The following is a 26,263-nucleotide window of genomic DNA, read 5'->3' as shown; positions in this document are numbered from 1 at the left end:
GATACTTTTTGGCAAGTCAGAAAGGCTGGCAGGAGCAGGAGGCTTCCTTTTTTCCATACAATGGCAACAACATAAATTCTAAAGGTTTTTCTTCAGGACGGTTTTTGTTTCCCAATAAGCGGAGGCTGGAAAATCTAAAAAGAAGAAGTTATTTTTTTTTATTTTTAAGCAGAACATAGTGTGCACAGTCGGTGAGGAAATAAAATACAGTTTGCCTATGAGCAATGGTGCTGTCACTCCTTATGGCTTCTTTGAAACCATAAAGATGTTTCAATAGCTACGAAGAATATCTAGAGACATATAATTCCAGTGAAAGTTCAGAAAAAAGGGGGTTTCAACCAGTGAGATAATTCAGAAATGGATATTTCTGGTCGTTTGGCCATTCAGTTGGCTGCAAGGTGCTGAGCTGGAGGCTCGCTGGAATATGGAATCCAAATGAGGAAAGGAACTTGAGGCCCTAACATGGTCAGAGGAGTGAAGGAACAGATAAGATCACAGTGGCTCTTGCTTCACGTAGTTTGTTGTTTCATGCTTTCTCAGAAAAAGGATCTGACTTGTCACGACCAATATGTGCTAATGGAGAAATCTCTATTACTTTGTGGCTTCTTTCACCCTCGAAAAGTCCAAATAAAAGTAAATAAAAACACCATAGATTCTAGCTTCTGGCATATAACTCATTTTCTCTCACAAGTTGATTGGATGTGTGAGTCATTCATTCATCATTTTAACGAGCCGGTCTTGCTTTCCTGTCCCATCATAAACAATAATGGGTAAATCTCTGCTTCTTTTTTTCTGCTTTATTCTTTCATTATTTTCTTAAGGAAAAAGTGAAGTGCCAGAATCCCCAGCAGGCCTGGGCTCTTGCTAAGAGACTGAGGTGGTCTTGCCCCAGTCTTTTGGCAGAGATGTACTGGGATTGCTGGGATGTCCTGGGTTTGATAGTCTGGGATGTACAGATCAGGTGCCCGTGACAGTGGTTGAAAGCTGATATCTGAACGCATACCATCTCATTACATAGTCCATTAATTGTTGTGGAGAACAAAAGGCAGTGGCAGTGTTGATTAATATAATAAGAGTTCTACTCTGTGCAGTACAAATTCGACTTGTTCTTGGCTGATATTTTGCAAAGCTAGCCAGTGTGCGCTATTTAGAAAATGTTACTTTTCAGTTTTATCTTGACTAAACTGGAAGGCAGTAAAAATGATTACAGAAACAAACAAATGGAATAAATAAACGGGTGTGTAGAACACTGATGGTCTGGAGCTCCTCCAGCAAAGTCGATGTATGATACTGAATGAATACTGAACTAAAACAATACCACATGCAGGTTTTTTTTTGGTCTAGAAAAACTCCTGCTGAAATATAAATAACCTAAAGTGAAACACGTTTTCCCCTCTGATTTTTTTTTCTAATGAGGTGTCTCATCTGAGTTCTCCTATGCAGTTAAACAGGGTTAGGAATCTCAATCTGGAATCACAACAGGGGAGGCTGGCTCTGTTTTTAAACGGTTTACAAAAGGCCCCGAGTTTGTGTTGACCTCAGAGACAAAGCCGAGAAACCGAGAGGATGTTGAAAGCTCTTTATATAATGGTGCCTCTAGGAAGATCGGTTCTGCCATTTTCTACAAGTACAGTAAATTAAGCTAACGTGAAAGAATGTGGAAGTCCACATCACAAAACAACCACAACTGGCAGCATCATCATTTGTGAGGTTTTCTAAGCTTATTGGAGGAAAGGAAAAACTGTACTAAGATTGAATAGCCAGACTGTGAGCCCCATGTGCCAGACAATACTCAAAGAGGTAGGATTTGAGATTCAGTCCTAAGTAAACAAAAATGGAAACGTTTTTCCAAGTTGATGTTTATTCTGAGCTGGCTCAGACTGTTATTTGCTTTTGTGACAAGCAATTATTATAATGACTGCAATGTAGCAGACTTAGTTTATTACAGCCAGCACAGAAAAGACAATGCAGAAATATTTAAAGAAATCCTAACCACTCCCCTGTTACCATAATGAGGTGCCGCTAATGAGGGGGATAAGCAGGATGATCTTTAGAAATGTTGCCCATTGCCTATTTTTGCAACCAGCACTGATCCCAAATGTAACACATTTGTGTAGGAACAGTGCTTGGCACTCATGGGGTTAGATTTACTACTTCTCAGAAAATGTGCTTGGCTCCTGGGAGCTATATCAAAGAGTAAATTGAGTTTCTGAGATTAATTAGGAGGATTTGTAATGAAGCTAACTTTATAAATTAACTACATTGGCTGATCCCCTAAATTGAATTCTTATCTGTGTTTGAAAGCACAATCACATCCAGGGATCTTAAGTTCAGGGGACTGCCTGTGTTCTTCTGTCGGCAAAGCGTGTTTCTGCAGAGAGGACGTGCCAAAAAAAATGAAAAGACATGAACTAAAATAAAGCAAGGAGGAATTATTATAACTCCAAATGATAAATTCCCCAACGCCTTACAACAACGTCATTGGGCATTAATTTCTTAACAGCACAATCATTAAAACCATCAGTTGTGTGCACCACCCACCAACTCAGCAGTGGGATTTCCATCATGTAATACAAAAGTAAACTGAATGGAGAGACTCTGGACATGGTTTGACCACCACGTGATTGAGTCCTTTCAGCTCCTTTATAGAATAGAGCATTATTTTCACAGTTTCCTCAAGCAGGCCATGCTTTCACTGATTCATCTGTGTAAATGATTTAGCAATTTGTCATTATTTAATATTTTATCAAACCTGTGGCTCTGCAAATTGAATCCATCTGTGGTTTGGATTTGGGAACTGGTCATGTATTCCATGAAAAATGAAGTATTACACCGATTTCTGCAATAAGTAGTAATGCTAATATTACTGTTTTATTCTAAACAGAGGAAATAGAATTTGTTTTAATAAAGAGGGATGAAGAATACGAAGGTTAATTCAAGCAAGAGAACTATTTGAAAATGTCATCTGTTGTAGACGGGCCTTCAAGTGGAATGTAAAAGGTGGCGAATCCGATCATGTCTTAATATGGTATCCAGATGACAGTAAATTCTGGCACAGATTTACAGTCCGACAGTTAACGTGAATATATTTGTGTTAAAACTTTAAAAAGTTTTGTACGTTCGTATAGATTAGCTTGCCTCCTGAAGAGACAATCCACGGTCCTCTCAGGATCTCCTGGACAGAGACTGTAGAAATAAAGAAGATGAAAATGAAATTAACAAACAGTTGCATGATGACTATATCTTTCACACACTTACAAAAGCTTGTAAACGGCCTTCATTAATGCTATCAATATGCTGAAGAAGGCCTGGCAAGGATGCTTTCCAAATGAAATTTTAATGGCTCTAGAGTGGGCAAGTACGAAGGAGATGATGAGTTTAATGTCAGCGACAGTTTGTTACACATGGTTTCTATAAGATTCTCACACACAGGCAGAGGCTACAAGTAAAAATGAAAGCTTTGATTTTGGGATAAGTTATTTAGTGGCAGCACAAGCAGAGTACATCTTGATTATCTTGTCAGGGATCATCAGCAGCTCTTTTCCCCAAAGAACATTATTTGCCTATGGAGATATTTCATTACCACTTGTGGCAAGGAGGAATCGTTTAAGAGCAACAAAAAAAAAGAAAGGGAAAAAAAGCTAGAAGGAATGAAGGAAGAAAGAAGCCTGTGCTGTGCATATACCTTGGAGCCTCTAATGATTTGTCTCAATGCCTGCCGCTTCTCTGTGGCGAAAGAAAAGGGCAGTTAAATTCAGTCTTCCTCTCAATATGTGTCAATATGAGCCCTGCCACCCGTGACAGGCAAGAGTGCCCTTTTTCACTTACGACACTTGCAGAATTTCTAAATGTGTCTTTCTCCTTAGACTGAAAATTCTTAACTCTCTACTGTAACGACACATGGGGCACCCCGGACACAGGAGGTGATGTTTCCAAGGGACTGGGAATGGACTGGTGCTAAAGTAGTGCTAGGGAGCTGCTAGGTGGAAGATAGACACAGTGTACTCTGACAGTTAAGGCTGATATCCCGCTGCTTTAGGGTTCTGCTTTAGATGCCAGCTTCAGGCATCTGTCTGTGTGGAGTCCGCGTTTCCGCAGCATCCATATTGAATTTCTCCTGCACTATAACCCCCGGCTCCTTCACACCTCCCTGGCTAGATTCAATCGGCTGTCCCAACTTGTCTCTTTCTTGGTGACCCTGCAATAGACTGGTATCCTGGCCAGGGGGAGAGCAGTGCTGAGCTCTCAGCCTTGCCTTGTGCCCTGTGTTTCTGGGACAGAGTCTGGCCTGATGGGTGGATGGGATAGTTGTTGGGCTAAACAGTCAGGTGTTTGCTGAGCCTGAAGTATAAATGTGAAGAGCAGCTGTTAAAAGCAGTGATTTGCTGGTGACATGGAAATATGTGAAATCCATGTTAGAGTTTAATAAAATTGAGTTAAAATTGGCATTATGTTAGTACAGTGGCAGTGAGAGAGAAGACATCTCTTTGGGCTGGCTTCACTGCTCTAAAGTTTTCCCAAAGAGCCAAAACAATTGCCTAGATACTGTACCAGTGAACCTTTTGTTATGCCACGAACTGTAGTTCTTCTCAGACATTAATAAAATATTATTTCGGAGCCATTTTCCAGAAAAAAAAGTGATATACATAGTGGTGGAGGTACAGTTAAGGAACTGAAATCACACTAACTGCACAGAACCTTAAACAGTTATTATAGCATTATTATTAGTAGTACTAGTATTCAGAAGTTATACTGTATACAGAAAACATAAATACGTATTTGGGGTTAGTTTTGTTTACACAGTTCTTGAACTAAACGCTCTCTGTGCACGGGAGCCATAAATGCCTAAATTAATGGGTTATTCGCTTCACGTATTTCAAAGTAACGAAAGTATGTCTGTATATTTTGTATGACGTTTTTAGAAAAAGTTGATCAATCAGATTATGCAATACAATGAACTGTGTCTGACTTTCTCCTGAGCTGACTTATCCAGAGCTGACAGATTTAACTTCATTATCCTGGTATGTTTAAGATCATATATCTTCCACATGCCCAGACTAGATGGACATCTGTATAGATGTAACATCTGTATAGTGCCATCCACTCCCACATACAGCAACCCAACTGGTTCAAGAGAATGGAAGGTATATGACTTGCATAGCTACAATAACAGGAAATCTATTATAGCTGAGGGTCACCATAAATTGGACTGTTAGATGCATCATATTAGATGGATCACATAGCTACTAATTACCAAATGAGCTAGATGGAAATACTGCCAAATGGAAATACTGGAATGGAATTAGGAAATACATTTTTAATTTTTTTTTAAACTTTTGGTAACTTTATAGGAAAACCCATGTTTTTATGAAAATGTGGAAGTTCACCGCTTTGGGGGTTGGAGCACAAGAACAAAAATGTAGTTTATTCCACACACATGACAGGCGTCTCAGGCAGTGGTTCACTTTGGTTACGCACAGGGTGAGGACAGTGCCAGCCGTGTATAACAGCCTTAACTGAAAGCAGAAAAATACATTTTAAGACAATAGAGAGCACATTAACACAAACCCTCGTAGCTAACAAAACTTCTCCATCCGTAAAATAGGGTTGAGCTCTAAATCCGTTGGCCTTGACCCAGGGAGTCTCTTGCAGTTCATTAGAAATACTCTTCTGCTGGTGTGATTTGGTAATTAAGTGAATCATCTACTGGCCGACAGTCCTGTATGCTTCCCAAGGCAGTTGTTAGTTCTTCGAAAAACCACCGCTGACAAAATGAGGTTTGCCCTCTGTACACAGATAATGAGACTGAGCTTGACAGGTGTGTCGTGATTAGGAAGTTTTTACACGAAGCTCATTCTCCTAGCCCCTCCACAGTAAACAGACTCATCAGCACTTGCCCGTCCCAAGAGGGAGAACATGTTTGACATTATTAATTGGCTTTTCTGTATAAGGAGTCAAATAGATGAAAAGGTTTATCAAGCTGAAATAATTAATTTTGCCTGAATTCGCTGACAGTTCAGTTCTCTGAAAAAAGACCACTTTAAGGTCTTTTTTTCATGCTTTCAGGGAGGAATAGCATAATAGTAGTAAAATGTGAGACTTTTTATAAAATATAATTAAAAGGAATTTAATTAACTTTAACCTGCAAAAGAAAAAGGGGAAATTTTATCTTATTTCTTTACAATGGGCAGAGATTAGTAGCACACATTCTGCAGCTAATGTGGCATACATTTTATTCCAATTAATTCAAAATTAAAGAGGAAATTATGTATTTAAATAATAGCATGGACTGTTACACATATCTTTTTAATCACTCTCGATATCAATTGCTTCTTTGGTCTCATAATTACTGTAATTAATGCTTTTGAAAGTGCTGTATTTTCCATAGTAAAATAATAGTGCACCTGAATTTGGACAATTATCCTCTTTTTGCCAAACAGAAAGACTTAAGATTGGTGAAACGTAGGCACTTTAAATTAAATCTCCCAAAGTATTCACTCTCTTCACAGCTCTCACCTCAGAATGGATTGGATTCAGAGCTAGTTGTACAAGCTGGCCATCTAGATCTAATCAGCCATCGTGAAAGCCAGTTGGTGCTTACTGCACTAAATAAAAAAACAGAGTATTTTTGTAATTTGCATTCTTCTTAACCACGTTAAACAATCATATTTTTATTATATAGTGCCTTTCCAAATTATGTGCATAATAAATGGATTAGAAACAAACTGTAATATACTGTATGAGACTTGCAATATGTGAGAATAATGTATCTTACTATTATTTGGAATACATGGCAACATCTATTTAATGATAGATCACCATGCACTCACTCCTAGAGATCACAATGTAATTATATACAGTATATACTGTAGTTCCAACACTCCAACAAAAACCATGCATAAGACCACTGTTCAGTGATATTTTTAAAAGGTGGGGAAATCATTAAAGGCACATCCCTCACTTGGTAGTTTTAGTGATGAATTAGTTTCAAACATGAAATGATACCATTTAAGCAGTGGTTTTTGGTTTTTGTGTGTCATAGATAGCGTTAAGTCAATATACTGTATGTCCATAAAAATACAGTGCTTCAAGTGATTTCAATGCAATTACAAGTTATATCAGCATATAACCATTATCAGTTCTAGAATTCAGTAGTTTTCAATTTCCTGTACACTAACACAGCAAACAAAGATCACATTACTGAGACGCAGACCTGATGATTAATCAAGAGTCTTCAAGAAAACATCTATATGAAGTACAGAGATCAATTAGTTGTGTGTACGAAGATCCAGATAAGCATAGATAGGGGTGAAGGTTTATTGCCTTTTTCATGTCTCTTCCTGAGCTCTTATGTCTATTTAATGCATGAACTAACCCCCATGCCAGAGGGAGATGGCTGTGTTGGTAGAAGCACAGACGAGACAGCAGTGTGGATAATGAAGAGATAAGACAGAGATACCCAGATGAGGTGGCCTCGGAATATTGCTATGAGGGCTGAGCTTGACCTCCCTTTGTTAATGTTGTAGACTACTGCCTGATTTTCATTAAGGATGATGGAGAAAGGGGGAGGGCTTTTATCTGGGTTTCTGGGAGATGGGGAGAAATGACACTAAGACAGGAGTCCCACTGAATCTCACCAGGGCTGCTGGTGTATTATTACTACCCCTGTTCTAATCAGCTGGGACTGTTCCACCAATGGAATTAGCTTTCGTGGTACTGCGCTGCCACATGCATTAAACACTAAATTCCCCAAAGCAAGAAAGAAGGCTGGGATTTTATCCTGGATCGTTTCACAAACAGTATGTTGAATGAATCCTCAGGATGATCTACGTAATGTTTAATAATGTCTACTTCCTTTAGGCTATTCATGCATTTTGCATTCCTCTGTTTGGATTATATGAAAACTAAAAGTAATAGAGATAGCTTTCAAATGAGTGACAGGGCAACAGTTATAAACAGCACACTGCACAGTTCAGTTCCTGCATATATTAAAACAAATCCGGCTGTTTCAAGGAAACATCATATTTGAGGTCTTCAGCGATATTCTGTGGTATCAGAAATAATTATGTGTCCTTACATCCAATGCAGATGATCGGCTTTACAATAAATAAAGTAAACTGAATATTTAATTATTTGTTCCAAAATGAGAAAAGCAGTACACATACAGTACATGACATGATAGATTCTCTAAATTGTGAGAGAAATGCAGCAAGAGGTCTACAATGCCAACAGTATTACTCACTGAAACCTGGCAAGTCGAACCGGAGGAATCCAGTCCTCATCATACAAATATAAGGCTATATTCATAGCCTCACGCTATTCCAAATATTTTTAAAATCTTCAACAGCTACTTATATTCATGCCACCAATTAATGGATGTTAGCCTCAGAGCTCTGATTTGTAATTCTTAGAAAATTCAAAGCTGATTCATCTCAGTGAGGTAAAGCCTGTTTATGGGTTTCGTAGCTCATAGAAAACATAATAGTTGCACTACTCAGGGAGGACATTATAACAAAGAAATAAAAGCTACACATTTCCATTCCGAATCATTTTAATATGGATGTTACAAGGGTGAAAATGCTTTAATACTAATTCATTCCTAATCTTTAAATAAGAACATAATTTGACTTTTTTCCTCATTTTGCAATACAGCTGCAGCTAGGAGAGAATGATGCATAAACAGAAATAGCAGAAATATCTTATACCCCTAAGGAGCCACATGTTCCCAAAATTGATTCTACTGATTTATCAAAGCTCACAATTTTCTATCATGTAATTGAGTGAACATCATAAAGAACAATCAAAGCTCAGTTTTTAAGATAATCTAATTTTTGGAAAACATAAGCATTTAAAACAAAATCCTGCAACCTAAACATCTCCTGTTTACATACTGTACATCCATAAACTATAGCTTAATCTTTGTGAGAAATTCATCTGCCTTTTTCTGATTGACAAAGCAACAATGAAACACTAAAAACATATAAAACATTGAAATATTCATGGGTTATTTAAATGTCTTGCCCATGGAACAACAGTAAAATGTTTAATTAATATTTTACCCGGTGTAATCTTCTATTTTATAAATTCATTTAATTTAAAAAAATGTCAGGACATACCAACGATATTGTATAATAATAAAATATAATTGCATTAATAGATAAAGTTTAGTAATGCAATTTTTCCGAATTTTCCGAATTTTTTCCGAATTTTCAAACATTTTCATCTGAAATATAACATCACAGAAGTGGAGTTCTATTTACTGAATATTTGCCTAAATTTGATAATAACAGTTGTTTTTATTTTTCAATTTGGTGCTTGAACAAACGATTGTTGAATACTTCTTTCATTCACCCATATACTGTACTTTTGTCAACAGTGATTTTTTCTTTCCGTGTTCGTTCGTCATTTCTGACAATAAAAGTGAACACTGAAGGAAGACAAAGGTTTTTTTCCTTTTCCTATTTTGGATATTTATTTTGTTGCCACATTAACCATTATGAAAGACTGCAGCATTTCTAAAAATGTACATAAAAATACATAATTTACTACCTCTGTATGACATGTTTTTTGTAAAGAGTTGCTGGAATTAAATTGATTTATGCCTGCTTGTTTTTGCCTAAAGAAAAAGAAAATTCATGTGGCTAAAACTCAAAGCCAAGCAGATTTTCTTTTATGGCTGAGTTGTAGTCATTTCTGAAGGAGAATACTGGTGAGACTATAAAATGCACACACAGCTGGACCAGAGAAGGCTCTGAAGGAAGCTGCACAACACAGAGTTCAATTAAAGCCTTTCTAAAGCCCTTTTCTGCTGTTTTGTACTCTTCTGCTTGATAAAGCTCTTATAAGGCCCAGTATCCTTTGGGGATTCCTGGTGTCTCTGTGGTCACTCAGATGGTGCCCTGTGGGATATGAAAACTGCCTAGTGTCTCCTTTTCATCCTACGACCCACTAGGGACCAACGATAATTAGATCAGGCTGCTCATTTAAAGCTGATAATTAATTTAAATAGATTGGTCATTTGAAACTGAATAAAAGGCCACTAAGCATTTGGTGCTTTGATTTTCCTCATCTGCAACTTTCAATTGCCAGTGCAGTCTACCATAGCACTGACAGGCCTTAATGTCCCTCAGACCACTAGTTACATTTATTACGGATTTCAGAAGGAACCACACCCTCCCAGCCAACACCACTTGGATGAAGAAAGAAATGCCTTTTCGAATAATTTTTCATACATTATCTGAAATCCAGTTCAGAACACCACCCATGAAGAGACTACAGACAGACGCAAGAGATTTCTTATTTTTAAAGCGTCATTCTTCCACTTTCTTTCTTGAAAATTGGCACTACTTTGTTGTCACGTGTATGGTATATTCATTTGAATCAATAAGGTCTGAAATGGATCTTTTTGAGCCTTAAGCGTACAGGCATTATTTCTCTGTTGAGAACCAAGGATTTAGACTTCAGTCTGTTCTATGTTAAGCCATTTTTTGGTAAATGTTGTCGAATGTTTTGATGCCATTTAACTGGATGAGCCATTTCAAACTCAGTACAGACTGATGCATTGCACTGAAACAGCTCTTGTAAGGGTTACTAATGACACAGACTTTTTTCTTTTCCTGCTGGGCCTACCTTTGATACAATTGATATGGTTTAAAATTTGTCCAATTAATAGAAAGAACCTTATTATTTTGCCTATTTGTACATTTGGTGTGCCACAGGACTCATTTTTGGTCCCATTCTTTTTAGTAACTGAAGTAAAGTTGCCACTGGATCTTCACGGATGTGGCTTCACATGTGGGTTTTTGATTTCATGTTTTTATGATGGCGCACAAATTCATGTTTGCATGAAACCTGGCATTAAACAATCATCGCTAAGAGCCATGATACGCAAACCACAAGACACAAGTGGAAAATACCTGAAGTTGTATTTAAAACCAAGAACAGGAGGCACTTCTGCATGCAAAGGGTAGTGGGAGTGTGTAACAAGCTACCCTGAAGCAAATAAATATCCTGGCTTCTTTCAAGAAACAGCTAGATAACTACTAGCTATCAAATGACCTAGAAGGACCAAATAGCATCCTTTGGTTCATAACCTTTCTTATATGCTAAGATAATGTTAAAAAATGCTACATTTTTTATATCTGGATGAGTTCTAAATGCCTTGCTCTCATTAATTTCACAATGGTGGTAAATTTTGTTTAGCTGTTGATGGTATTGAATTTAGTCTGAGTACTCAGGTCTGAAATCTTGTTGTCATTTTTGATCTGAGCATTTGTTTTACAAGTCTTTTTTTCCCATTGTAACACTGATTGTATCCATTGCTGTCTTTTTCAGTCTGAGGCAGAGATGACAATGCACACATCTGTACTTTCTAGGTTCGATAATTGTAGGACAGTGCTTGCTGGTGTACCAAAAATGTCTTAATAAATTGTAATATTTTCAGAATGGATCTTGAAACTAGAATGTATGAGCCTCTCTCACCTGTTTTAACTTTCTTCCACTGGCTCCTTTAGGATTCCAGAATAACATTTAAAATGCTGCTGCTCACCTTTAAGGCTTTGAAAGGTTTGGCACCTGACTACATCAGTGAACTGTTGTCCTTCTGTACCCCTGCATGTCGTTTGTGCTCTTCAGACTCTGGGCTTTTCTTCAGTTCCCAGAACTAGTTTCTGAATCCTGTGAGACCTGTGCTGTCTGTTCTCTTGTTCCAAGGCTGTGGCATCATCTCCCAGCTCATACTACATCTTGCAAGTCAATCAATACTTTCAAATCCTATCTTTAAACTCACATTCAAACTAACTTTATTCTGTTTAATTTATTGTATTGGACTCCGTGTATTAATGAATACTGTTTTTTATGGAAATGCTGTCATGTAAGGCACTATTTGAAATAAAGATTATTCTTATACATACTTCTGTGTTAGATACTTTCAAAGTATCTATTGGTGTGAATTCCACAATAAAACCTTATATTGTTTTACAGTTTATTCGTACTAAATAGGTAAATCATTTACTGTATTTAGCCTTTAATTTAATCCTACCTTTATTCAGAGCAACATCACCATCTTGCAGTGTCTCATCAGATTTTAAAAGGTGAGCAAGGCTGGACCTGGTCAGTACTGGGCTGGGAGACTCAAGCTGTGCTGTGGGGCTACTGGTGCAGAATGACCACTATGCAGAGTCCAGGTGAGTCCCCTGCTAAATGGAAATGAAAGCCATTATAAGTCATGATAAAACTGAGTGAAGCAGATTTGTGTTTGTTATCCATTAGCTAACCTAAGTGCTTTAGGACATAGTGTGAGCAGAGTTTACTCTAATCGCAGTGAGCAGGACCCATCACCAGTTCTTCGACATTAACTGTTAGAACCCCAGTAAACATAGTAGGACCAGAAGAGACCCCACCTTTGGGCTCAAAGCCTGAGTCCCAAAGGGAAAAGTCTACACATTTGGCTAATGTGATGAAAATGGCAGAAATCAGCTTACAGATCAAAGGGCATTCAGACTGCTGTGAAGATGAAGACACACAACTCTAATTGAAATGCAAACAATGTGAAGTCAACACAGATCATAACAATACACATTAGGGAAGTATGCACAAAGTGACAGTTACAATTAAATCTACTGATGGTGTTTCACATGCTCCATAACACAACCTTCAGTCCCACAATGCTCTTGCACAGACTCTTCTTCTAGTCCTGTGGCTCATTTGGCTTTGCCTGCTGACTTCCAGGGCTGTGCTTGCTTAGTATAGTAGCAGTGTACAGTAGTGTAGCGTAGAGTTGGGCTCTGGGCTCCAGATCAGCCATCATGGGTTAAAATCATTCACATCCCCAGTGGGACATTGCTGTTGTATATACAGTATAAACAAGGCACTTCATTTAAACTGCTGTAGTAAGTGCTCTGCTGCTCTATGTTATCACTTTAAATGAGATTTGTTGCTCACTTGACTTATCTAGTAAAAATACAGGAGTAAAAAGTTCAGAACAGTTGACTTGCTATGCCACTCTTGGAGCAACTTGTGCACAAGGTAGCAGCATGCTTGTCAATTTACCGGTTCCTCCTCCGCATGGAGAGTTTTGAGATCTCCCCCTAAGCTGGCCACTAAGCCGCTGACGCATCAGTGGGACACCAGCAGAAGCTTCATTTCGATGCAGTTTGGGCAGAACTTCCACACCAACTGTCCATGTAGTTCACCCATCTGTCCAAAGCACCTGCTCTCTGCCTCTGATCATGCAAAACCCAAAGAGTACAGCTGCACTGTGGTGGAGTCAGCATGCCTGGACTGCCAGCTGTGCTACGAAAATCTCAGGAAAAGGGAAAACCTAATATAGAGCATGCACAGGTGGAACCTGCGATACTGCACACTGCAGCTTACACTGCAACTGATAGCCCGCAGTGAGCTTCATGCGGTTCTGCTCATCGTCGCCCATGGTTGGTGCAGCTCTGCCAGGTCACTCCTGCACTCCCCAGACAGCAGTGCGTTCCCCCACGCCACAGAGGGTCTCTCGCTTAGGTAAGAGGGTGATATCAACTACTGAAACTGTCTCAGTACCTGTGAGCCCTGCTTCAACTGCACCATCCTTGAAATGTATATTTTTTCATCAAGAACAAATATCTGCTGGGGGCTGGGGAAAGCTAAGCTTGAAGCATGGCTGAGGGCTTCCTGCAGCTCCCCCAAAGCACCTTCACAATCTGTTAAAATCAGGCCTGGTGAGCTGCATAAACATCTAGATAAATCCTTAAAAGCAGGCAGCGAGGCTTAGCAATCTCCCCACTTTGTGGTGAGAGGGAGGGATCAGCCGGCTCTTCATCACAGATACCTTGCTGGGTCCCTTACAATGACATTTGCCACTTCGGCACTGGAAGACCTTCAGTCTGTCGGAAGCAGGTGGCTTCGCTGGAGTGCAGCATGATCATGGGGATTCATAGACTTTGCACAGCTAAACTACTGAAAGCCTGGTTTGCAGTCCCAGACCTCAGTGACTCACTGGAGGGGCTAAGAGGCCTTTGCGGTTTCAGAATTGAGTTTCCTAAATGCTTGCACACACAATCAAAGGGATGTTGCCTTTTAAAGAGTGTCACGGCAGGCCATGCTTTTCCTTAGTAGCCCTGTGTTGTTGCTTGAGGGGGACTGGGAGTGACTTCGCTTGAATCCACCTGTCTCCATTAGATTTTCCCATTACAACAGACCACTTGCTGAGATTCTGTTCTACTGTTTCAATAAGATCTGCCTGCCCATACAAGTACTGTATGTATCCATGTGTGTGCGTCTGAGAGCTCAGGGCAGAGTTTAAGAGAACATGCACTGTGTTTACGAATGGAAAATATAACTGTTCATCTCTCAAGTGAGGTGGAAATCCTTCAATGGTCTTTAAGTCATTCAGAATGTCCAGGAGTATGATTTATGCTGTTTATGTTTTTACCAGGTCTCAGAACTGGCTTTCATAAGCACTGGCTTTGTTGGTGGTACACTGCTTTCACAGTTATAAATTGCATTCTTTCTGCTTCTTTTACAAATTAGAACCAGAGCTTTAGCTGAGCACTGCAGCTGAAACAGAGGAGCCCCTCTATATAAACTGGGGAAGAGCACTTTCTAGTGGCATGAGAAAGCACAGCAACGGCACTGCTATCTGTTCCTCGTTACTGCAGCAACAAAATGACTCTATTAGAGTGCTACTGCTCTTATTTTATGCTTAAGTGATGGAATTGCAGAAAAAAATGAGAAGGCAATGACAATAAAATAAAAAATGGAAATTGTGGACATGCGTTTCATTTGTAGCTCCAGCTTAAGAATACAAAAGCTCTGTTAGTAAAGTCATACAGCTACAACATATTTGGATTTTTTTAAATGGATGCAGGTCATGAAACTCTAACTGAAGAACAGGTAATTTAATGACGCAAGATATATTGGACATTTTATTTTTGCACTGGGAAATCTTGGATCGTGTTTAGACCCAAATGAAATGCTCCTTGTGCCGATATCATTCTTTTGCTTGACACTAAAGACACAGTTTGGTGAAGGACTCGCACATGTAGTTTGGATATTTTTCTGGACACAAAGCACTAATGTCATTGTCATGCAAACTGGAAAACACCATTAATCCTATAACAAAGCTTCATTTATTTATCGTTTAAACTCCTGATCCATTTAAGATGATAATCAAACTTTTGGGACCACATGACCACCCGGCAGTACTGAACTGTTCCCTTTTCTCTCTGTCTTTTTGTTGATTCGAATTTCTGTTTGCTTTGTAAATATGAAAAGCTTATAAATAGATGTGGATCTTTAAATAAAAAGGCATGTATACAGAGTTTTCTTTACATGATCATATGATTATTTTAACACATGCATGAGAATAGACAGGAATTTAAGCACGATGAGTGGACAGTTTCCTCGGCCAAAAATAAAAGAATACATCATTCAAGCAGTTTTTTAACACATTCATTAACAACTTTGCAAATTAGTGAAGTTAACTTTTAATTTGTGTGTTACCATTCATTTAGCTGTTTTTATCACAGCAGTGAAAACTACACATTCTGGTGTCAAGAATTGTTCCCCTCCCCCCCGTGTCCAAACTGACGAGGAAGCGCTGCAAAATAATGACCACACGAACAAATCAACTGGACATCACTGTCCACCCCAGGCCACCAGCGTCCCTCCATCTATCATGGTGTGCTGAGTGCTGTGGCCTGCTCCAGTCCTGCACACAACAGACCCCAGTCGGGGTGGAATGCTGGGAATGTTCCTGAGACTGACACAAGCCAGTTTGATGAGACAATTAGAATGTTTTTGTTTTGCATTGAGCGGCCCTTGTCACTGAATGTTAGACATCATGTGAAGGACCTGAGAGAGGCCATCAGTCACAGTGTGAATGACCACTGAGAAGAGCTCTCCTCCCAGCTGACACTAAAGATCTATGCTCAGGGTGACACCAGGAGACTAGTCCTTAAAGGTTATAATGACCTCTCTCCTGTGTTCTGTAGGAGGTGGGGAGTCTGTCAGACAGAGAAATCTGCTAATTTGATCTCGCTTTTCATTTTCCATGGGAGGTAGAAAAACTATGCAAACAACTCACTCTCTAAAAACTAGATATGGGATGGCTCCTTGACTGGAAAGTTATTATTTAGTTATTCTTTTGCTCTGTTATTGATTTGTGGCATTCTGTCTTTGTATTTTTACATCTTCTGTATTCATATGAAAAGCACTATACAACATTACGTGGTTTTAGATTCAGGCTTGATTGCAATATATATATTTGAATATATAGTAAATACAGCAGTAAAATATATACATGCAATTGTTGGCAAAACACTATGGTTACATTACAGGTTTTACAGAATGGTTAGTCTGAAAAAATGCCAAAAAGGATTTGTGCACACATAGCAGTTTTCAACGGGGATGTGGTCTGACTATGATTCATGGTAGCACAGCATGATCCACAGTGATAAGATCACTACATATCTCTTTTTGAGGTTCCAGTCATATGAAATAAAGAAAGGGAACGCACACTCACATGCTGTGTGAGGAAATACAAGTATAAACCAAGCACACTAACTGGTGCTGACAAAACAAGATCAGAGAAATCAAAGTGGTCTGCCCCAAGAACAGCTTCCCTTCCTATCTAGATTCATTTTGTCAAGACCTTTCCAATCGATTTCACTGTTTTTTTTTTAAAAAAAACATGCCTTGCTTTTGAGACCTTAGATATTTCAAAACAAAGGTTTGAACATGTATTTTAAAAAGTACCTTGGGTTCATGGATTTTAAAGGAGCCTTAAATGAAATATTTAAATCATTGTGTTGTTTTTTACAGCAAGTAGAATTCACAGACTCCTTCAGACTAACCTCTGGTAACAATAGAGTTTTGGTATAGGCTCAAAGTGGAATGCAATATTGGAATACAGTCATTAGGACACCATGCTTTGTAATATATTGCTGAAATACAGGGCATGACAGAGTGCAAGTTAAGGCAACCTTTATTCCATGATTGCAAATGTAAGACCTGGAGTTTAACAGCTATTCACAATTAATCTTGCTTTAATTTAAATAGGTCTCGAATGAAATGACATCTCTTTGTGTCACAAAATCCTAGAAGGAATATCAGAGTCAAGTCAAATGTAGATTGAGCACAAACAATACAGGAACAGAATGGAGTATTCAGAATATGTATATCTTGAATCAACACATTACAGCAACACGTAATGTAGCTACGTACGTCTGTAGCCTGTGGTGTGGGCCCTTCTATTGTATTTCAATAGAGTCCCAACCAAACATAAAGATCCTTGATTCCTGTAATTAATACCAGCCCAACAGACTGTATTTTTACCATTAATCAAAAGAAAACTACAGATTGTGATGCAGACGAATGGGTAAAGTTCTGAGCTTACAGATTCCTTCAAGCGACAACAAACAGAACATGAACACACATATTAAAAAGAAATCTGGTGAAAGATTGCTGAAGAGAAAACAAAAAAAGGACTCTTCATTTGACTGTTCAGTGCTGGTGAGTAGCCAGTTACCACTCGCTATTTAATAAGGTCTCTCTATGGTTTTCTGATGTTGCCAGAGCAGAATCTGTGGTGGCGAGCGAACAGTTGGTACAGTGCAGATATGAGACACAAAAAGTCAGAATGGTGTCACCGAGTTCTTAACTTGTCTGTATTGCACAATGAGAAACGGCAAGGTTTAATGTAGCTGACATTTAGCCCTGCTCTTGTACCATTCGAGTGACATTTAGAAGAAAAATAAAATCAAACACTTTTTTTCCCTCCTATTCATTTATCTGCCATGCCACCTTTGCAGCCAGCAGTTGGCACCCCTACCCCTGGCATGTCCTCCGTTTTGTTCTAAGCAAAAAGAAGTGGAGAATGACATCTTTCAGCTCTGGCACACATCAGCAGGCAGGTTTCATGCTTCCTTCTCTGAAGCTTTCCTTTCCTGAAAAAGAAAAACAATGGGACTGATTCTCGGAAACGTGGATGCCAGACTTCTTCCGTGTGTGCTGGTTAATTTGGTTGAAACTTTACCGTTTTTTAGAAATGAAAATGAAAACAGCGTGCCAAGCTGTTGATCCGGGCTGGAGTTTAACGAGCCTCGTCCGGTGACTGGACTGATTGTGGTGGCGAAATAACACTGCCTTGCATTACTACAGCCAGGCTAAGCTGTTATCACAGCGGTACCATTTCCAGGTCACAACCCACAACAGCTCTGATATTATTAAGGCGCTGTTGGTGCCATAAGGAAGCCGAGCACATTGTCTTGTGTGAACTATAGCTGCGAGCAGACTCTTCTCTCATGATTCACTGCCCATTACAGCCTTTCAGTGCAGCTCAACTGTGCGTGTGATGCTATAGTGTACTCTGGGGCTGTGCAGGCAGATTGTCAGTAGGACAAAACTCTGTGACAAAAGGCGCAGATAGATATGGAAAATAAAAGAACAGACAACTTGGTAAAGAAGGCAAAAGAACTGTGCAGCGCGCACAGGGATGAAATAAGAAAAGTTTAGCGTGATTTGCTTGGCCCACAGTTGGGAACACCACAGCCTTTCAACTGCAAGCAGCAGGGGGAAAACTTACTGGAACCAGCCTGGGGGGGAGACAGTGGAGACATTTTTTTTTTCTTCTGAGTTTGTGCTTTACAGTTTTGTATTGTTTCACTTGATTTTGTTTTCCAGCAGGCACAGGACAGAAGACAATTCGAGCGCGTCAGCAATCTCTGAATGGAAAAACCGGCAGCGCACCTTGAAAGAGATTGACTACAATGGACGCATCAGCGGGGTTATATACTGATAATGGAAAGACAGGTCTGTAGACTGTTGACAGGAACCCCCATCCTTGTAGCCCCTCCCTTCCGAAAAAGAGAAGAAAATCTGTGAGATAAATTACATTGAAGCACATTCTCTAAATATGGTAATGTATTCCAGAACTATTTATTTCCCTGAAGTATTGGTGTCTGTATTAGCATCATTTCAAATACAATATTAAAAACAAAGCAGTCACTAGGCAACAAGCAGAGCAACAAAAGAAGAGTTTCTTTGCATTACATAACACTTATCTCTGTACCAAACACTGTCAACATCATCAAAAGTATATATTTGTATGAGCTTTTTGTGGCTTGTTTGAACTGTGTGGATTTAAATGAGTACAAAAACATTATTAATGCGTTGTCATAATACTTAGAATTTGCAGACTACTTGCAGAACCTAGATGACACCATATACAGCATCATCAAGTTTAGAAAAACAGGATCAATGGGTAATCTCATTAAATGGCTAAAATGCAGACTTTGGAATAAAATGAAAGCGTTCATTTGTCATTATAGACATTCCTTTCTTGCTTCTTAAAAAAACAACATGTATTGCACTGCACCTTTTTTGCTGTATCAAACATGTTCTCATAAAATACATTTTCCCCTCAAGACACCCGTTACGGACTGTTCACATTGCACCTCGTTTACTTTTTAACTGAAATCCTTATTTTGAAACCACGATGGACTGAAAAGTAGACACGGGTGCTTTTAAAACACCACACTACACCACACCAGTTTAAAAACAACGGTGGGATATTTGGACACAAAAACATTTGGTCTGCGGCGTCTTCTGGGATCTGTGTCCTGTTTAAACGGTATTAACTTCCAGCACGTCTCAGGGCTTGGTTGCAGAATATATTTTAATAGTAAATTGTTGACTCTGGAGAGAGCATTGTACCTTGATCCACGGGCTGACAGGTTGGGTCCGGGGGGTGCACTCTGGTAACAAAAGATTTCTGAAAAGGGTAGCGGCAGTGAGTAGCCAGGGCCAGCCTGTGGAACTGGCAGGCCGTTATAAAAAGCTGCGTATTGGGAGCTGAAGTACAATGCGGGAATTGCAACCTGATTCATCATCTCCACGACACGAAGGGCTCTGTCGTGAAACCGCTACTGGCAGCAGAGCGACAAAAACACTGCCACAGAACCGGAGAGCATCCTTTATCAGAAAACATCTCTTTTAAAATGCAAACACTAAGGCTTTGTCTTCCATTTCCTAATTTTCTTACAAATGGGAGAACAAAAAATAATGAAAGGCTGGAAAAAGCAGAAGGGAGAAGCGTGAAATGACGGCATTGTGTTTTGTTGAGCTTTTTTTTTCTCTCTCCAAGTTTTGGGATTGTTCTTTTTTTTTCGTAGCGCGGTTTGAACAATTTGTTTTCTGTGCCGGTGTCTCAAAAAAAAGTGTAGCATTTGCTCTTATTTTCCCTAAAATCCACGTTTAGTCTAATTTCTGGTTGTTGATTCAAGTTTATTGATAGAACTAAATAGAATAGTCTGCATTATGCTTACTTGTATTTCTATCCTGCATTATAAAAACATAGTTTTATTGCATTTATTAAGTTTAATAAACCACCACTGGCTTTAACTGTTATCTGGAGGCTTGGAACTATAAATTCATTCTCTAACAAGTTTCCTGGTGACCTTAGCTTTTGCACTATTTATACAGCTAATCTTTTCTGAGTAACCCATGCATAAGTTATTGTGCAGAGCAATGACCCTACATCATTTCCAACAGGAAATGTTTTCCCTGCTGTTTTTAGGACATGTGGAAATTATATTCACTGGCAGTAGAAGGAAGAAAACTCCAAATATGCATCTCATGTACACCTAATTTTGTTGACTGCACCAGAGATAAAATGACTGTGAAAGAGAGTAACCGTACACTTAAACTGTCATAAATAGAGCTGCAGGTATCAGTGCCACCAGATACAGTATGTGTCCCTGTCTTTAGTGGGTGTTACTTAGCCTAGTCACCTGTGCACAACGGTTTGATGATTTGTGGTGTAAGATTAAACTGCCTGGGATTTTTCCCCCCTAAGGAATGCAGAGGAAGGATAAAAAAATCAGTCAATTATATTGTTCTTGAGCATTTGCCTGTAGTTTCTACATTATTAAGTAACTTAAGTTATGCTTTTTGGATTTGACTGCCTTTTTATATATATTATAGATGTATTTCTTAATCTAATCTTAATGCAGGAGATCATCACACTAGCACAGCATATGGAATACGGGGTCTAAAAAGTGTCTCAGTAACTGCAGTGTTTTCCAGTGACCACTACTTTAATTTAAGCTGTATGGTGAGGGTCTTTTCATGCATTAGTAGTTCTTTTCCATGGTAAAAGATTACTTCTGCCATCTATAGGGTGCTTTATAGAAAAATAACCATAGCTTCTTTTTCATTTATTTTCTTTGAGCTTCTTTCATAGTTTGTAAAATATTGTTATTTTGGAATTTAAGAGCTCAGTTTTTCAGTTTTGTATAGGTGTCGAAGCTAAATAAGAATTATGTATGTATTTAAGGATAATTTCACTTCGGATGGCAATGTAAATTTTTACTGTATCGGCTAATTTGCTTTGTGTAAAGCACATTTCTGATGTGGTTTAAGGATTACACATCATATTAGAGAAAATTAAATTGAACTAACTATACTTATTCTCTGCTGATGCCTTTTCTAACTGTGCTGTTCGTTCACCCAAACAACTTATAGTGTAATACAATACAATTGAAATTCTCCTACTTATGGTAAAAGGGTATAATATATAAGTCTTGCCTACATGTGTGATATATTATTGTATTCATTCGAATAATCAGAATCAGACAGAAGAATATAATGGCGGGCTCTGTCCTTTTCTTTTGTAGTTGCTATATTTGTGGGGAAAAAAAAGAAACAAAATCCTATTGTCTGACTTTAAAGCAGAGTGAGTGGAAGGTTGCAGGAGCCATTTCTACAGGCCCTGGACCTCTAAGGAGTGAAGGCGCAAGCTCTGTCGTGGACCGGACCATGGGAAAGTACTGTTGTAGGCCTGGGCTCAAAAACCACACATTTTAAGAGCTACGAAGGTTCTGGGAGCAGGCATATGCACCGAGTCATTTCGGTCCTCAGACACGTTATTTACTACCTGGTGCCCCAAATGAACCTTTCTGCAGAGAGTGTGCGTCCAGGGTGGTAAAGAAAGAAGCTGCACAACGACGTGATGAATGTAGCAGATGAAAAAATAAAGGAACTTGTGGCAAACTGCCAAAGTCTCCGTCCCCATTCAGTTTCAAAGGGTAGATGCCTATATGAAGCAGAATTCACCATGACTCCAAGAAGCAGATGCTCTGTATTTTCCTTACTCACTTTCTGCTCTTCTCACTAATAAATAAAGGCAACCCTCCATGTTGGAAACATTTTTTTGTGCATCGGGAGGGCACATTTTTTAGACTGCCCTTTTCACTCACTCTTCCTGAATTTTATTGAGATCAGCTGAAATTATTTGGGAGGAGAAACAAAAAGGAATGGAATCGGGAAGCAAAAATATATATATATATTTCAGTTTGCAGAAACATGCGATAATACAAACGTGCAGTTTATCCTAGGAGTGTTCTTCAGCTGTTCATTGCCTACTTTTTGTAGGGTTTGTTAATGAATTGTCCATGTGAAATTACAATGAGCCAAAACATGTCCTGAAAACCAAAATTCTACATTGATTTATTCCTTTTTTTTATTTTGCCTGGATGCCTTGATGCGAACCAGCTTTCTATAGAAGGAGGAATTCCTTTCCTTACGTCATGTTATAACCAGGATGTTGTATCAGAAGGGGTTCAGACAGGGCACAACTGAGCCCAGTGGAATCAGTCCCCTCTGTCACCTCTGTGCCCAGTACAAATGGAAAAACCTTTCTGGGCACACTCCATCACTTTGACAACAATACTTGGCATGCCTTTATGACTGGGTATCTGTTTGCACATTTTTGACAAGTGCTCCCATTTCTATTGATAGTACACTCTATTGACCTGCTAGCTGGGTTAATTATTGTAGTTAAATTGTTTCAGTTTTAACACCCTGTGAAGTACTGGCAAACTACTACAACTGTCCTAGACCTCCTCATGGCATGATACAGCAAATAATGTTTGAACTGCTCCTTTCTGGTTATTTCAATGTAAGGCAGCAGTGATATAGGCCTCAGCTAAATTTAAAAAAGAACTGATATTCTTTTATTTTTATTTATGAAACCTTCTAGTTTTTAGAACATTTCTAGCATTTACACCATCTTCACATTTTCCTGATTATTAACCTAACTGTATTATATATAGAAATACCCTCTATTTATTATAATGAAAGGATATAAAGACATATAAAGGAACAAAGCAAATGTTAAATTAAATACCATATTTTTAAACCAGATTTAATTGTTTTCTTTAAAGCAAGTGAATGTGTGACATGATGTCATGCCTTTTTTTAAAGGTATGTTTTTTAAAAAGTGACTAGTTGATGCTTCTCTAAAAATGTTTACATTTTAATATCTGGTATAGGGAGCCCCCTGAAATATTGCTTCTCAAATAAAACAAACCCAACATTTTTGTTGTTCATTCAGATTTCTTTTATTTTGGTTATCACAATAATTCCCCAGTGAAGAAATACAAGGCATGGAAAAACATAACATTATTTTAGATCCAATTAGATATTTTTTCACAGAAATGTAAACCAAAGTGTTATCAAGTGCTCATCATTCTCATTATTCAACCAAATATTCAATGAAATATTTAATTTTCTATATGCTAATATGTTTAGCAAAATAAATGCTAAGTAGGTAATGAAAATGCTGCCTACAAGATTGTCTCCTGAGAATCTGCACTTGATAAAGGACTGGAAGCACAAGAAAAACATTGTTGTCAATTCTTTCCTCTAACCCAAGCAATTGCAAAGACCTTTGGTACTGGCATAAGTATTTATAGGGATGTTTGTTGTATATTTGAATGACATAGTCATGGAAAAATTGTATTCTTTCATTTTATGGATCAGTGTTTCAATTCAATTCAGCCTTAACATGATATTGTGTTATTACACACCTGAAGTAAAATATTAACACAAATTGTTTTCATTGTTTTGCAGACAGATTATCACATCTTCAGGTCAAAAATGCATTTACTGGGATGACTAAACATTAATTTGTTAAGTACCACAATAGCTGCAGAAATAAAAAGAGGTTAAACAATGGTGATAAATCCCTCAGCGAGTATGAAACAAAACCAAGCTGATTCTTGTTTGGTGCACTTTGAAGTTTCACTGCTATGGCCTGTGTCAATCTGATGTCATTATGCATTTTCATTCAGAACTCTGCTCTGTCTGCAGGAAGTTCAGGATGGGAACAGATGGGAATTTTTCTTTCAGGAAGAAAGTTTGCGTTTGCAAGTTATCCTATGCCAAGAATTCAAAAAGGATAAAATAAACAAACATCTGTTAATCACATTGACAACATTAAAGGAATATTAAGAGGGTTATAAGTTGTATCACATAAAAGATGTACAGTAATACTGGTGAAAGCACTGTAGTACTTGAGTTGCAAAACGCTGTTTATTTGTTGAATCATAAGAACAGCAAATGACACTGTGTACAGAACCCTCCACTGGGAAGCCTGTTTTTTATGTTTTAAGAATTAAATTAAAAACTACATCAGCAAATTCACTGATGAACCCGAGGGCGTTGTAGACTCCACTGAACCATTTTTTCTTTCTCTGACAATAAGCAAAAAAAAAATGTTTTTTCCATTTCTCTGTACATGTAACAACTTGATTTTCCCTATATAATTCCAATAGGAATCCTCTGGGTATACTTTTTTTTATTAAATCAAATACACTGAAGGAAATCAAATATTACATGTAAATACAATGACTTTACTCTCTCGGAACAGAACAGTAACATTTGGTTGTTTAACATCCAGAACATCATGATTAAATGGGTTTTAATATTCCAGTATGCTAGAGAACTATGGCCAAGCTCTTTGAGGAAAGTACTAAAACCGCACTAAAACCATTCTATTGATAATGCCTCTCTCCAGTGCAGTCTTGTTCTTCTGCTTTTAAGATTTTTATAACATTCTTATAATATTAATAGTAATTTCAGGTTTCTTTGGAGAGTGAATTCTTGCAGTGACTTCTCTGATGAAGTAGGGGTTCTACCCTCACAATAACCTTTAATATTGCATGTCGGTTAATGGCTCTGGGGCAGATGTTTCCATGACTAAGATTCATGTTCTTCTGCACAAGCTTTATAACTCTTCCAAATAACTTCTGCAGTATGTTTGGTTCCAAGACAGACCCGCACTGGTATATAGAGGATGTCATTTGTAAACAGCAGAATTTGTGAAAATAATATATTTTCTATCAATTAAAGGGCTTTCACAGCAACCTACTTTTAATGAAAAACATCTTTTCGTCACTGTTCTACTGAATTAATAAGCATGTGGGAATGTTTATTATAAATATGGTTGTCAAAGATAGAGAAGCAGTGAATTCATCTGTCACTTAAACTGACTTCACGAAAGTGATGTTTCAACTGGGGCTTTTTGTTTTTAGCTTAATTAAAAATAACAATTAAGTGCATAAAATCACAGAATGAGTCATAAATACTTGGTGCTGATATCTTCCAAACATCGTAATGGGAAACATGACTTCATTCCAGGAAAATGTTATGGGAAAGGATGTATTCAATCAGAGCCTCATGAAAATACATTGAACACTCAACATCGAAACTCTTAGGATTTTGTATTAAACATTTCTGTGTTGCTTCACTGGTTTTCTTACGAGGTTATTTTAATTAAAATTTTTGCATCCCAGATTATATCATTCTATACTGCATAGTAAGAGTTATTGTGCCACCATAACCATTAAAGTAATATGGCTTTTAGATCTGTTTGTGTTATGTCACATATACCTAAAACAACTGTAAATAAAGAAAACAGCTATAAAAAAACAACTAATGTTTTGATAGTATCAAAGGAAAATGTGTTTGCTAATAAATGTATTTTATTCAGCTATAGTATTTTGGGTGGACTGTTCCATACTGTTCTTTCATGTGGTTATCTAAGGAAGAGAAAGAAGCAGAAATAGTTTTTGACATGTACGGTACTGTATTATAGGAAGGGTAGTCATTTACTGCAGCTTCACCTGTGTATGTTCTGTGACTGTTCAAAGCAAAAAAGACTTCGGACAAAAGATGTTTACCCTAACACTATTGAGAACTTCTTAGAAATCTTTATCCATTCTAAAACAGCATTTAATATTGAATTTGATTTTGTGTTCTATAAATACGTTAAATTCCCTACATGCATCCTCATCTATATTGTTGCTTTAAATAACTTTTATATATTGTATAATGAACTGTTCTGCATCATCTATTCCATGATGTCAGTGTCCTATTGTGCATGAGGTTTAGCACAAGATACAGCTCTCCTGACATCACCAAGGAAGGGTCA

At 38.1% G+C, this 26,263-nt stretch overlaps 1 long non-coding RNA gene across 1 annotated transcript; it reads right to left on the bottom strand.

Moving 5' to 3' along the window:
* Positions 1–16,686: 16,686 nt before the first annotated feature.
* Positions 16,687–20,039, bottom strand: LOC138242011 (uncharacterized). The gene is made up of 3 exons (XR_011191288.1): positions 19,705–20,039; positions 18,739–18,845; positions 16,687–17,936 (listed from the first exon to the last, which is right to left on the bottom strand). It is a non-coding gene; the product is annotated as an uncharacterized lncRNA (long non-coding RNA).
* Positions 20,040–26,263: the final 6,224 nt, after the last annotated feature.

The sequence above is a fragment of the Lepisosteus oculatus genome, chromosome 12 (assembly GCF_040954835.1).
Source record: "Lepisosteus oculatus isolate fLepOcu1 chromosome 12, fLepOcu1.hap2, whole genome shotgun sequence".
Classification (NCBI taxonomy): Eukaryota; Metazoa; Chordata; class Actinopteri; order Semionotiformes; family Lepisosteidae; genus Lepisosteus; species Lepisosteus oculatus.
The sequence above is the reverse complement of the archived record's forward strand: the minus strand, read 5'-3'. Positions and strand labels throughout refer to the sequence as shown.